This window comes from Urtica dioica, chromosome 2 (assembly GCF_054948205.1).
Source record: "Urtica dioica subsp. dioica isolate 48M chromosome 2, U.dioica_male_clone48M_v1_H2, whole genome shotgun sequence".
NCBI classification, from domain to species: domain Eukaryota; kingdom Viridiplantae; phylum Streptophyta; class Magnoliopsida; order Rosales; family Urticaceae; genus Urtica; species Urtica dioica.
The window spans coordinates 36,412,686-36,425,990 of record NC_142757.1 but is presented as its reverse complement, the minus strand read 5'-3'; the positions used below and the strand labels follow the sequence as shown (position 1 = coordinate 36,425,990).

General features: G+C 36.6%; 1 pseudogene; it reads right to left on the bottom strand.

Annotated features, from left to right (window-relative positions):
- Positions 1 to 3,810: 3,810 nt before the first annotated feature.
- On the bottom strand, positions 3,811 to 4,596 carry LOC149404561 (secreted RxLR effector protein 161 pseudogene; annotated as a pseudogene).
- Positions 4,597 to 13,305: the final 8,709 nt, after the last annotated feature.

Here is a 13,305-nt window from a genome sequence, read left to right as displayed (position 1 = left end):
AGCTTGGTGAAGAAAGAAATTACAGCGATAGGAGTTTCATATCGTAATGTATGTAGAGATAATGTGATGATGTTCAGAGCATTGGGCTCATTCCCAAGTGTATCTTTTTTTTTTTGTCCGAACGTGGTATGTACATGGTTGATGTCAAGAATCGAACTTTCAACAATCACGAAGAAAACTATATATATTAAAGTATTTGTTCGATTTATATTTAATGGGATCTCAAAAGACATAAATGGAACATAATTAAACGTAAAAATAATGAAAAGAATAGAAGAGAAAAGCTGTATCAAATGAGCTTTTTATTTCGAGCGAGGTCGCCAAGCGTAAAGGTACTTAGCGAATGCAGGATAACAATTTGAGCGTAATTTTGCGGAATATGAAATACAAGGATGTATGCGTAAGGAAAAAAATTATCCATTCTTCTCTAAAGAAAAAAAATTATAGACTAGGCGAGATGCGGAATTCTCGGAGACGCGTGGTGAAGACTTCATCCGCCTCATGACACGTCACCTAATCGTTTGAACGAACGCTGGTTGAAGTTGTCTCTGATCCGGTATTTGTGGTGAAGCTTGTGTGTTGACTACCACTTCGTCAGGAGATGGTTGGCATGGATTCGTTGAGATCACATAACATTATTTGGGCCGAGCCCAGATAACTTGTCGGGATGAAGTGCGTGGAGAAAGATTTCTCGCATTTATTGGGCTTCGCGAGGCCCAATAAATAATTCATTGAAGGGTGGTTTTTAACCCCCACATGCATCACCAACACACCCAATTACAACACAACAAATAAGTCAAATTATGAAATAACTAGGACACTAACAAATACATTGAATTAAAAAAACATAAATACTTATCGATTTTTTAATGAGATGCCTCTCGACGTCAATTTTCATAACATATTTTTTTTCCCTTAACTGTGAATGCATCTTCAGTACTTGATGCCCCAAAAAAAGTAGCGAAAGCTTCCCTATGTCGATGGTAGCTTCGTACGCCTGATGCTGAATGTCATGCAATGTTTTCTATCATGTTGTACTTGGCCTCCTTTTGCTTAATCTCTGGGTTGGCCAACTTCTTTCTGCAGTTCTCATGATAGTGGTTCATATTGACTGAGAGCAACTCAAACGCCACATCATAGCTTATATGGCCCCAAGCTTGCTGTAGAAGAACAAAATGTCTTTACCTATGCTCAACCACTTCTCGAAGATGTTCTTGATGCTCTCTCTGCCCACGCAAATACCCTTCAACGAAAACAATGAGCCTGAGCTTGAAAGCATCCTCGGGCTCAATATATGTCAAGAATATCGCATAGATCTACGTACTTGACTTTATCCTAGCCATTCAAGTACTCTAGTAGTGGCCTCTTGCTCAACAATCACTCATTCTATTCTTCCTTTGACGGTCTAGCACCCATGCTCAATCTAGTGATTAACGAGTACTTGAGCCGCCTAAATCTGACTGCCTCAACCCCCAACCCAAAGTTGGTTTCACCTTGGTATGTTGGCTCTGTCTTACGTATGAGCATGGCATGTAGGAGAACCATTGCGAACTCGAGATCAGGCTTGGTAAAAAATTGTTCAAAAAGAGTCCCAAAGAGACGATCTATGTTGTTCAAATATGTGAATCAAGGTATATACAATTTTCACTTGTATATTGTTGAAACTGTTGGAATAGATCTAGGACTAAGAATAATTTATCGCTTCTAGCAAGCGGCGGAATATAAAAAATTCTTTAAAACATGTAAAACGATTTTTACTACCTAGACAAAGTGCATGAACATATAATTTAAAATTAATAACTATAAAGAGTTTTCACTCGGTACCAACCTCGTTAGAAGCTTGAGCGTTGAGAAGCCTTTGGAAAGGTTGAATCGCTCGTCTCCCCACTTAGCTTGTCTCCTTCGTGTCTTTTTTAATCCGAGTTTAGAAAGAATTTAGTGTGTGGGCACTATTAAACACAATGAGTCAAGAACTAGTCTTAGAGCCAAAGAGCTAATACAAAACGCTAGGTCTAATGACGACCTAGGTGCCAAAACAAAAGAGATAGAAGAGGAGAGAGAGGGACAGGGGTCAGCCAAGCTAGAGAGAGAAGCTCTCAATCTCAAAAACTTGTTTCAACATTGTGAATGAGGTGTGGTATTTATAGGAGAAGGGGTTGCCTTGAAGAGGTAGTTTCCTCTTTTCTATTGGATATCACATATTCATGAGCACAATCTTTATTTCTCATTCCTATCATAATAATACCAAGGTTGGAAATTTGTTTCCTTTTTCTCTATGTTGGCCGTCCATCACATATAGCCTGGTGCTATAAATTTGTTTCCTCATTTCCTTTTAGCAAGTATCTTCATACATCAATGCACAAAATAATTTCTCTTTCTCTTGATGATGGCCACGGTTTTGTCTTCTAGAACAAGCTTCTAGATGTTTATTTATTTGTTCATGACAGGACAAGAAAAAAACCCATGTGGAATTTTCACATAAAATTCCATAAAATGAAATTCAATCTTCAAGGCCCAATTCTCAATGTTGGGCGTGTGGATCCATTACATTGTCACCACATGACAATGTCCAAAATCTTATTTTGACATTTATACCATCTTATTCTTAGTCAATATTCGTAAAATTTGTCTAGTTCAACACTTGAACTTGTTTTGACTTAGCTACTAGTTTAACAAATCATACTCTAATGACTTGTGGTAGTGACCTCATGGATCCAAATGAACAAAGCTTGAGCTAGCATGCTTGGACACAAAAGTTCACAAACCTTTTCCAAGTTCTAGATTAATGTCAACTGACTCCACTAAATAGTTGACACTAAAAATCTCTCGGTTCAAATGAATATGTTTTCTACCCAAAATTCTACTTAATTGTGCTGAGTGGATCCATTGAATATCATCTATGTTTACCCTTCATGAATATCATCAACTAGATGGGATTTATAAAATTACCATTTTACCCTTCTAGTTGTTATTTCCTCAACTCCTTAGTTACTTGTGAATAAGTTAGAAATAATGTATTGACGAGGAGCTAATAAGTCACATTGATTCATCCAAAAGAGTCATGACTCAATTTGGACATTGGCCAGTTCATTTATTCACATTCCAAGGAACAAAGCATGAGGTGATATATATTGCATTTCAGCAATCTTGTACATGAATTTCATATTTATGAGATGTTCACAAAATTGTTAATGACATTTTCATAACTTAGTACTTCATCAATAGGTCTTGTCTATATCACATAGTGAATCTAGAACTCTGAATTTCTCAAATGAGAGTATGTAAGCTATGAAATGACATGTCTCATTTCAGGATTGAGGTAAGCATGATGCAATTCATACATAGTGACTTTGAGACAGAAGAGGTTAAATGGTTTATTCTTATACTGTCTCTAGAAGTGCACTGGTCAATTCAGTATCTTCATAAGATATCTAGGAAGAACTATAGTGTCTCCAACTCTCTATGTCTCATAATCAGACATCATAGGTTCTCCTAATAATCATACTGAGATCAATAGCCCTTTGATCCTTAGATTGTGAATATGTTGTTTTAAGCAAACCATGAAGAGTTTGTTCATGTAAATCTATATTTGACTCTTCATTTGTTGTAAGGTTTGTTTAAAGACTAAAGACTAAGGTTTATCATAAAGCTCCAAACAAACAAGGAAGAATAAATGAAAGTTTCAACTCTTTATTAATTATTCAGCAGTTACAAGCAAGAGTCTTTGTGAGACTTTATTACATCAAATGCATCTAAGTAATAACTATTACTCTTCTTGTGGGTACCAATGCCAACAAACTCCCACTTGATTTAAAAAAGATGTGAGTAGTCCTTCATGCCCAATCCCTCCCGATGTTGGTCGAAGACTTTGCTGGCTAAAGCCTTGGTGAATGGATCTGCCAAGTCGTCCACCGTTGAGATCTTCTTCACCTCCACGTCTCCGCGCTGCACGATCTCTCGAATCAAATGATATTTCCTCCCAATATGCTTAGAGCGCTTATGGCTTCGAGGTTCCTTTGAGTTAGGGAGAACCCCACTGTTATCACAATAAAGAGTCATGGGCTCGTCGACTTTTGAAACGACTTCCAAATACTTAAGGAATTTTATAAGCCATACAGCCTCTTTGGATGCTTCACAAGCAGCCACATATTCTGCTTCCATTGTGGAGTCAGCAATGCAAGATTGTTTGATTCTCCTCCAAACAACAGATCCACCATTTAGGATGAACACTGATCCTGAAGTGGATTTCTTGGAATCCTTATTTTCCTGAAAATCGGACTCGGTATATCCCGTCATAGTCAGGTCAGTACCTGAATATGTAAGCATCAAATTCCTAGTCCTCCGAAGATACTTAAGAACATGCTTAACCGCAATCCAGTGATCGGGTCCAGGGTTGGACTGAAAACGACTTACTACGCCAACTGTGAAGCATATATCTGATCTAGTACAAATCATAGCATACATGAGACTTCCTACGGCTGAGGCGTAAGGAATCTTTCTGATGTCCTCAATGTCTTGTGCAGTCTTGGGAGACTGGTCCTTAGAGAGTGAGACTCCGTACCTAAAAGGTGTTTGGCCTTTCTTGAAGTCTTGCATCGAGAAGCGATCCACCACCTTATCAATATAAGATGTTTGAGAGAGTGATAGATTCCGGTTCTTCCGATCTCGAAAGATCTGAATCCCCAGAATGTACGTGGCTTCTCCAAGATCCTTCATATCGAATTGCTTTGCTAGCCAGATTTTAACCTCAAACAACTTACCCATGTCATTACCTATGAGTAATATCATCGACATACAATACCAGAAACACAACTTTGCCCTCGTGCATTAACTTGTAAACACAAGGCTCATCTATCAACTGCTCAAAACCGAAGCTTTTTACAGTTTCATCGAATCTAGTATTCCATATAGATGCTTGCTTTAATCCATAAATGGACTTAAGAAACTCATAAACCTTGGTCTCTTGACCTTCTTTCATGAAACCGTCTGGTTGAGCCATATAAATGCGCTCATCAAGATTGTCATTCAAAAAGGCAGTCTTAACATCCATTTTCCAGATCTCATAGTCGAGAGCTGCACCAATGGATAGAAGTATGCGGATGGATTTAAGCATCGCGACTGGCGAGAAGATATCCTCATAGTCAATACCTTCCTTTTGGGTATAATCCTTAGCCACTAGTCGTGCTTTGAACGTCTCAACGTTCACATCCGGACCCTTTTTCTTCTTGTATATCCACTTACACCCTACGGATTTAATCCTTTCGGGAAGGTCTACAAGTTTCCAGACTTTGTTGACGTACATCGAGTGCATCTCAACTTTCATGGCGTCAAGCCAAAGGTTTGATTCAGAACCAATCATTGCTTGGCTGTAGTAAACAGGGTCATCCATGTCAGAGACGGCTACGAGAGTATCTCCGTAAGACATGTACCTGTAAGGCTTTTGAGAAGCCCTCCCACTACGTCGAAGTACTACCTGACGAGATTCTGATGACTTTGGTTGTGTTTTAGTAGGGGTAAGAATAGTTCTTACAAATAAGGTAGAAACATCCTTACCCAACTTTTATTCAAGCACATTTTGCTTCTAGGTTTTACATCTTTCATAAAGTCCTCCTCAAGGAAACGAGTGTTCGTGCTAATGAATTTTTGTTGTCCTCAGGACTATAGAATGTGAAACCTTTGGTTTCCTTTGAATATCCAACAAACAGACATAATTCTAACCTACCATCCAACTTGCTAGTCTTTTGTCTTAGCACACATGCAGGGCAACCCCAAATTCTAATGTGGCCTAGATTTACTTTACGGCCAGTCCATCGTTCATAAGGAGTACCAGGAACCGTTTTAGACGGAACTTGGTTTAGAATGTAAGCGGCTGTTTCGAGGGCATATCATTGATCTAACCATCTCCATGAGAGTTCGGTTCCTTCTCTCTGACACTCCATGTTGTTGAGGTGTGCCAGGTGCGGTAAGCTGAGAAGCGATACCTTCATAGAACTCTCCAGACATATACTCACCACCTTAATCGGATCGAAGGGTTTTGATCTGTTTGCCAGTTTGCTTTTCCACTGTAGCCCTAAAGACCTTAAATACGTTAAAGGTCTCGGATTTGTGTTTGAGCAAGTAGAAAAAACCCTATCTTGAGTAATCATCGGTGAAGGTAACGAAGTATTCGTATCCTCCACGTGCCTGTGTACTGAGCGGACCACATACATCAGAATGTACAAGTTCCAGCAACTCAGTGGTTCTTCGACCCTTAGCTGAGAAAGGTCGCTTACTCATTTTTCCTTCTATACAAGATTCACAAGTAGGTAGTGAACCTATTGCAGAGGTTATGATTGGACCGTCCCTCACAAGTCTCTTAATCCTGTCTAGACTGATATGACCAATTCTTAAGTGCCAGAGATATGTTGATTTTATTAGATCGAAGGAATCAGAAAGTTTGATCTTCTTTGGCTCCCTAACTAGATCGTTATCTATTTCAATGTCTAAAAGCGAAGGTTGCGTGGGATAAATGTAAAAGAGAGCATTCAAACAAAAGAGGTTAAATGGTTTGATGTAAGCATGATGTAATTCATACATAGTGACTTTGAGACATAAGAGGTTAAATGATTTGTTCTTATACTGTCTCTAGAAGTGCACTGGTCAATTCAGTATCTTCAGAAGGTACCTAGGAAGAAGTATAGAGTCTCAAACTCTCTATGTCTCATAACCACACATCATAGGTTCTCATAATAATCATACTGAGATCAATAATCATTTGATCATTAGATTGTGAATATACTGTTTTAAGCAAACCATGAAGAGTTTGTTCATGCAAATATGTATTTGACTCTTTATTTGTTGTTAGGTTTGTTCAAGGACTAAAGACTAAGGTTTATCATAAAGCTTCAAACAAACAAGGAAGAATGAATGAAATTTGCAACTCTTTATTAATTATTCAACAGTTACAGGCAAGAATCTTCGTGAGACTTTATTACATCAAATGCATATAAGCGTCAACTGGTATTCTTCTTGTGGGCACCAATGCCAACAATCCCCAGTTTGTGAGACCCCATAGCCCATAGGTCAAGGCGATACGTACTCGGTCTCGGTCTTCAACTCTGTTTCCCGCCTACGAGCTTTTCTGTTATATATATATATATATATATATATATATATATATATATATATATATATATATATATATTACCAATGGTCATAAAGCTATAAGTCGAATGAGTCACTAAGTAGGAGTCTATTGCTGGATGGGTTCGCTCTATGTGGCTGCTCATTGCTGGATGAGTTCGCTCGAGGCGGTTGCCTATTAGCATTGGGTTCGCTCGAGGCGGCTGCCTGTTAGTATTGGGTTCGCTCGAGGCGGCTGCCTGTTATCATTCGGTTCGCCCGATCTAACTTATCCACTATAGTTAGCAGAGGCGTCCAACTAGAACAAAATAACATCATGGCTGGTTCAAGTTAGCGTTTAAACCTAGCGGGTGAAACCCGAATCTATATTTTCGAAAAAGACGGCCGAAGCCTTAATCTTATTAGTGTGTTCATTTTAAGGCTTCCACCTAGTCTTGTTTACTTGCACATAGGATGGACATAAAATATATTATTCCCTTAGTAAGTAATTGACTTATGTCTCCATACTTATCCAGAATCCATGCTTATAGCCTCCTGATCTCGACGCTTGACCTTGCGCGGTTCCTAAGATTCTTGATAGATCATCTAGCACATCGAGCGAATTAGGACTCCTGATCGAAATCACGCTAATCACCTACTCAGAAGAATCGAAGAAACTAGTGTTAACTTCCGGGGATAACGAGTTTCGGATTGTGTTCGACAATCTAACGCTAACTCCTCGAACCTTGGAAATTTAGTTCTTATTTAAGACCTGAGGTATTCGTACCAACCACGGTACCATACAGATTTCCGCATTTTACTTGATAATACACTCAAATCGAACACTTAACGGTTTATAAACTTCAATTAAGGTCTAAATAATTAGATTTAGAAATTCTACAGTACAAGATTTCCATATAACCTTTTATCGAAAACTAAATCCCCGAACAAAATTAAACCAAATTTCATATTACTTAATCCGAAACAATCAAGATGTCTACGAAAATCTCGAGAGTAACTAGACGCTAATGAGCGACTGTAACTCACTATTTAATGTCGATTTCTTCTTTTTCTTCTATCATCAACTTCGTTGAGCCTGAGCACATCGATACTCGCCTTGTATGTCTCGGCTCGTCTATATACACACTGCGAGTTTCAAACATGAAATAAGAAAATCATACTCGAGTTCGATAACGACACCGATCACTCGGTTACTCGACGGGATCTGAGAAAACTCGAGATAATAAAACAACTTGTATCCATATTCAAACACAAGGCATACCATATTCTCACCGAGACCAAACGTACGCAAACAATTACACAATCTCGACTCAAGTCCCGGATTCAAACACATAATCAAAACTTAAAGCACATAACCGGATTGATTCGGACATCGACTGAAAAATGCATCATAACTCGAGCTATACAATTTGAAATCAAACGATTCCAAATCCATATGAAAGCTAAGTTTTGTATCTTTCTAAATATATTATCAAATTGAACCAAAATAACTACCTCAAAACACCCCGTAAAACAGTCACACAGATTCGGAATTTCAGTTTTTACTACTCTGAAACACCATTTTCGAAAAATCATAACTAATTCAATACTCACTGGATTTATATATTCGTTACCAATCTGTCCAGTTTCCGTTCATAAAACCAAAACGAAAAATCTCAAGAAATCAACATCAATCCAATATGAACAAGAAACAATCCGAACCCAAACACATAGAAAAACATGAAATCAATCCAAGAAACAGAAAGCCTAAAATCCGAGATTACAAACCCTAATTTTTTGGGTGAAAATTGAGGAAATACTCGAATTCTTCACCTGACCATATGAAGCGACGAACCCAGACGAGATTACTCTTTTCTTTTCGGTCCATGGATCCAAGGAACCAGAATGACACGCACGAGATCGAGCCAAGCTCAGATTCAGCAAAAGATTCACGAACAAAAAGAAACGGGAAAGAAAGGAAAAAATAGAGACGAAGAAGAAGAGAGGACAGAGGAGAAGCTTACCTTATCTCCGGCGAATTCTCGGTCTCTCTCACTCTTTTCTTCTCTCTTCCTCGCGAGCGCTCTTTCTCTCTCTGGTTCGCGTCTCTTCTCTTTTTTTCCTGTACGGTAGGCCTGTACATTACATTGGGTTGGGATATTCGGGTTTGTACATTTTATGAATCCGACCCGAAATCTTCGGTTTGTCATTTTTATAACCCAATCCAAACTATTTATGGTACTGAAACCAAACCAACCCGAACCGATATTAATCATGTTGGTTTGGTTCGATTTATTTGGGGTGCTTTAAGTCGGGTTGTTCGGGTCAATTTGTCACAACAAAGGTACAAAATAAAATCGTTGAATCAAATTCATATAAAAAACCATGCAAATAAATTATGTCTCATCTCAAATTTAACACTCCATAAAAATCTAGACGTCATGAAAAATCTGTAAAGTAATAAAAAAAATGAATTGTTGAAACTAATATAAATAAGTCTTTATGATCATATTGAGTCTACTTATATTATCTATTTGTCAACTGTCGCGAGCATAAAGATACACCTACAAAATAATTAATTAATTTAAAAATGCATTTATATTCTTATTTTAAAACCATAAAGCATATGGTGTATTTTTTTATTTTACCTTGATAGTATTTTTCATTTTTTTAGAGAATTTTTTTTTTATTTTTTAACAGGATCGGGTTGGTTTGGTTCAACCCAATCTCATGACAATCAAAAACCAAACCAAACCGAAACACTTGCGGGTTGGGTTGGTTTCAACCCAAAAAATTTCGGGTTAGTGGGGCGGGTTAGAAAAGAGTACGGTTTGGTTTGGATGATCGGGTTGTTTGGTTTGTCGGTTCTCATGAACACCCCTACTGTATGGTTCGTGTTGGTTTGGTCGAATGAATAGGAAGAAGAAGCTCATGGGTTTCAATTGCAACATATACATAATTGCTCATTTAACTTCTCTACTTAACCACCGCCGCAAACTAACCCAAACACTAGATTTTCTTACAAATGGGTCGGTCCTCAAAATATGTTGCAAATGGGTCCTTTGAACATAACTTCTTATTCAATCCATAATTAAATGGAGAATAATTATAGATTTTAAATCGAGAATTTTCTCATTCGGTTTTAATTAATTTAAATATAATCAAGGTGTCTCGAAAATAATTGTCGCTCTTGAAAATTTATTTATAAAATTAATCTTCCGGAATGTCTCTTCGGAAATTAATTTATCATTCGAGTTGAACTCGAGATTTCATTTACTCGTTCCGAGATTACTAATCACCTTAATATATTTTAAATTAACTCGATAACTCATTGGACCATTGTTTACTCAATAATTTCATTTGCAACAATGAAAGCTCGTTTATTGAATTCAAATTACAATTCGGGTGATACAAAAGTTTATCTTTACACGATATTTTTTTTAAAAAAATTTATTTTGTGCTCATACCATCAGAGCACTATCAGGAAAAAAAAAATTCGTGGTAGCTCTTACCTAATGAGCTAACACTTATTCTTTAATGAAATTTCATCTATGTCTTTTTGCTCTTGACTTATGAGCAAAGACGATACTTTTGAAATTTCTTTTATGTTGTGCTCATATCATCCGAGCACTAACTTGAAATTTCTTTCGTAGTAGCTCTTACCTTATGAGCTAGCACTTATTCTTTAATGGAATTTCATCTAAGTCATTTCTCTCTTGACTTATGAGGAAATACTTGATATTTTTAAATTTCTTTTATGTTTTGCTCATACCATATGAGCAAAATTTGAAATTTCTTTCGTGTTTGTTCATACCCTTTGAGCTAACACTTATTAATTTATTAAATTTCATCTAGTCTTTTTTTCGTGAATAATGAGCGAAGAATTAATATTTTTTGATTTTTTTTATGTTCTGCTCATACCATCCAAGCACTAACTTGAAATTTCTTTAGTGGTATAGTACCTAATAATCTAGCACTTAGTGTATCGAAATTTGTTCTAAGTCTTTTTGCTATTTACTTATGAGCAAGACTTGATATTTTTTTACGAAATTTCTTTTATGTTGTGCTCATACCATCTGAGCATTAACCTTAAATTTCTTTTGTGCTTGCTTATACCCTTTGAGCTAACACTTGTTCTTTAATTAATTTTCATCTAAGTATTTATGCTCTTGCTTTATGAGAAAATACTTGATATTTTTCAAAATTTCTTTTATGTTGTGATCATACCATCTGAGCAATAACTTGAAATTTCTTTTGTGATTGTTCATACCCTTTGAGCTAACACCTATTCTTTAATGAAATTTCATCTAAGTATTTATGCTCTTGCTTTATGAGCAAAGACTTGATATTTTTCGAAATTTCTTTTATGTTATTCTCATACCATCCGAGCACTAACTTGAAATTTCTTTCGTGTTTGCTCATACCCTTGGAGCTAACACTTATTGAATTGAAATTTCATCTAAGTTTTTTTTTTCTTTACTTATGAGCAAAGACTTTATATTTTCGAATTATTTTTTATATTGTACTCATACCATCCGAGCACTAACTTGAAATTTCTTTCATATGCTTGAGATTAATTTTGTCCATACCTATAAGTTATACAAATATATATATATATCTAGACAATAGTAAATGAATGAAAATAGATTTAATGAAGTTACTTTTTATGTGTTCCTCATGGGTTAAAATTCATTCTTCACGAGCTCAGACCCTACTCTTGACACATTTGTTCATGCCTTTTTTTTTTTTATAGAAGTTGCGTTCATTTTGGTTATGGTCATCGAGCTATTTTAATGTGCTAGGCACCTTTCTTGGTACCACCGTTGACGTTTTTTTTTTTTCATAAGCTAGGCTTTTTTATTTTTGTGGTCATCCAAGCATCTAATTGTGCTAGGGACCCTTTTTGTCGTTGTTGGAGAGACAATGTTTTATTGTTCTCGATGAATCCTCATGGAGAGATATCTTTGGGCACGTTCTAAGGTGTTCTAATAATACTTGCCATGAATCTCAACGTTATCCTCTCTTTCTAGCGCCAAATTGTTGATATACAAAGATGTTACAACAATTGTCCTACGAAGAATACTAGGCTCCGAGCACGTAGTCCCCAACACATAAAGGTCCGAGCCAAGATTTTCTCTAAGTACAGACGAATCTAGTAAAAGAGAGAATATAGGTGAGACTTCTGGCATGTACCCCATTTTTTTGTTGCTTTTCTTCCCTTTTATAGTGGTGAGTTTGAAGATCATGAGATGATCAGGCCCATGATTTGGTAGTTACTTTGTAACTTCTCCTTGTTTCATGTGAGTGAGTGGTTATTTTGCATAATCCTTTCAGATTTATTTTTATTAAGGTCATTGGCGCACGTCTTCTCAGGCTGTTATTACTTAAATTATGATATGGCCATGTTTTCTTAGTTTGATTAGTCTTTGAACGTACTAGTTTCTTTTTTCTTCGAAGTTCTGTTTGATAGCATTCGTTCTTACCTTATGAACGGGTCGTTCCTTAAACTTAATGAGCCATCGGGCTTATTTAGCTCGGGCTTGATGCTGAATTCTTACTGTTCTCCTAGGGTCTAAATACATGCTCGGATTGTGCTAATTATATGAGTAACAAATATTAATTTTATAGAAAAAATTCTGTTGCAACGCGGATCCAACAACACCTGCAACTTTGAAGATTCAGCGCATGCAGAATGATTATACAACCAGGTGTTTAATAATCATCTAAGTTTGCTATTTAAACATTATAAAAGCAAGTACTTCTATTTTCTCTTTGGGGGAACAAAAATACTTATTTGGTTGTTAACCTAACTTCTCAAATCAGGTGATCTATATAAGCAATCACTAACTGCGCACTCATTTTCATAGAAACAGAAAACCAAAATAATATATATATATATATATATATATATATACACTACTACAAATTTGATTTTCTGATGCGCATGACTATCAGATGCGACTAGTCGCACCTAAATATCGCATCTAAATGACTTTCGGGTGCGACTAGTCGCACCCGATTGTCACCCAGAAGTCCAAAAAAATTCGCTAAAATTGTTTTTTCTTTTGAGTATCAGGTGCGACTTGTCGCACCAGATAGTTAAAAAAAACTTTTAGGTGCGACAAAATCGCACCTAATTGTTTAAAATTTTAAGCGGGCCAATTCTCCCCCTTCTTTTTTCATTCAGTTATGACGTGGCTTTCT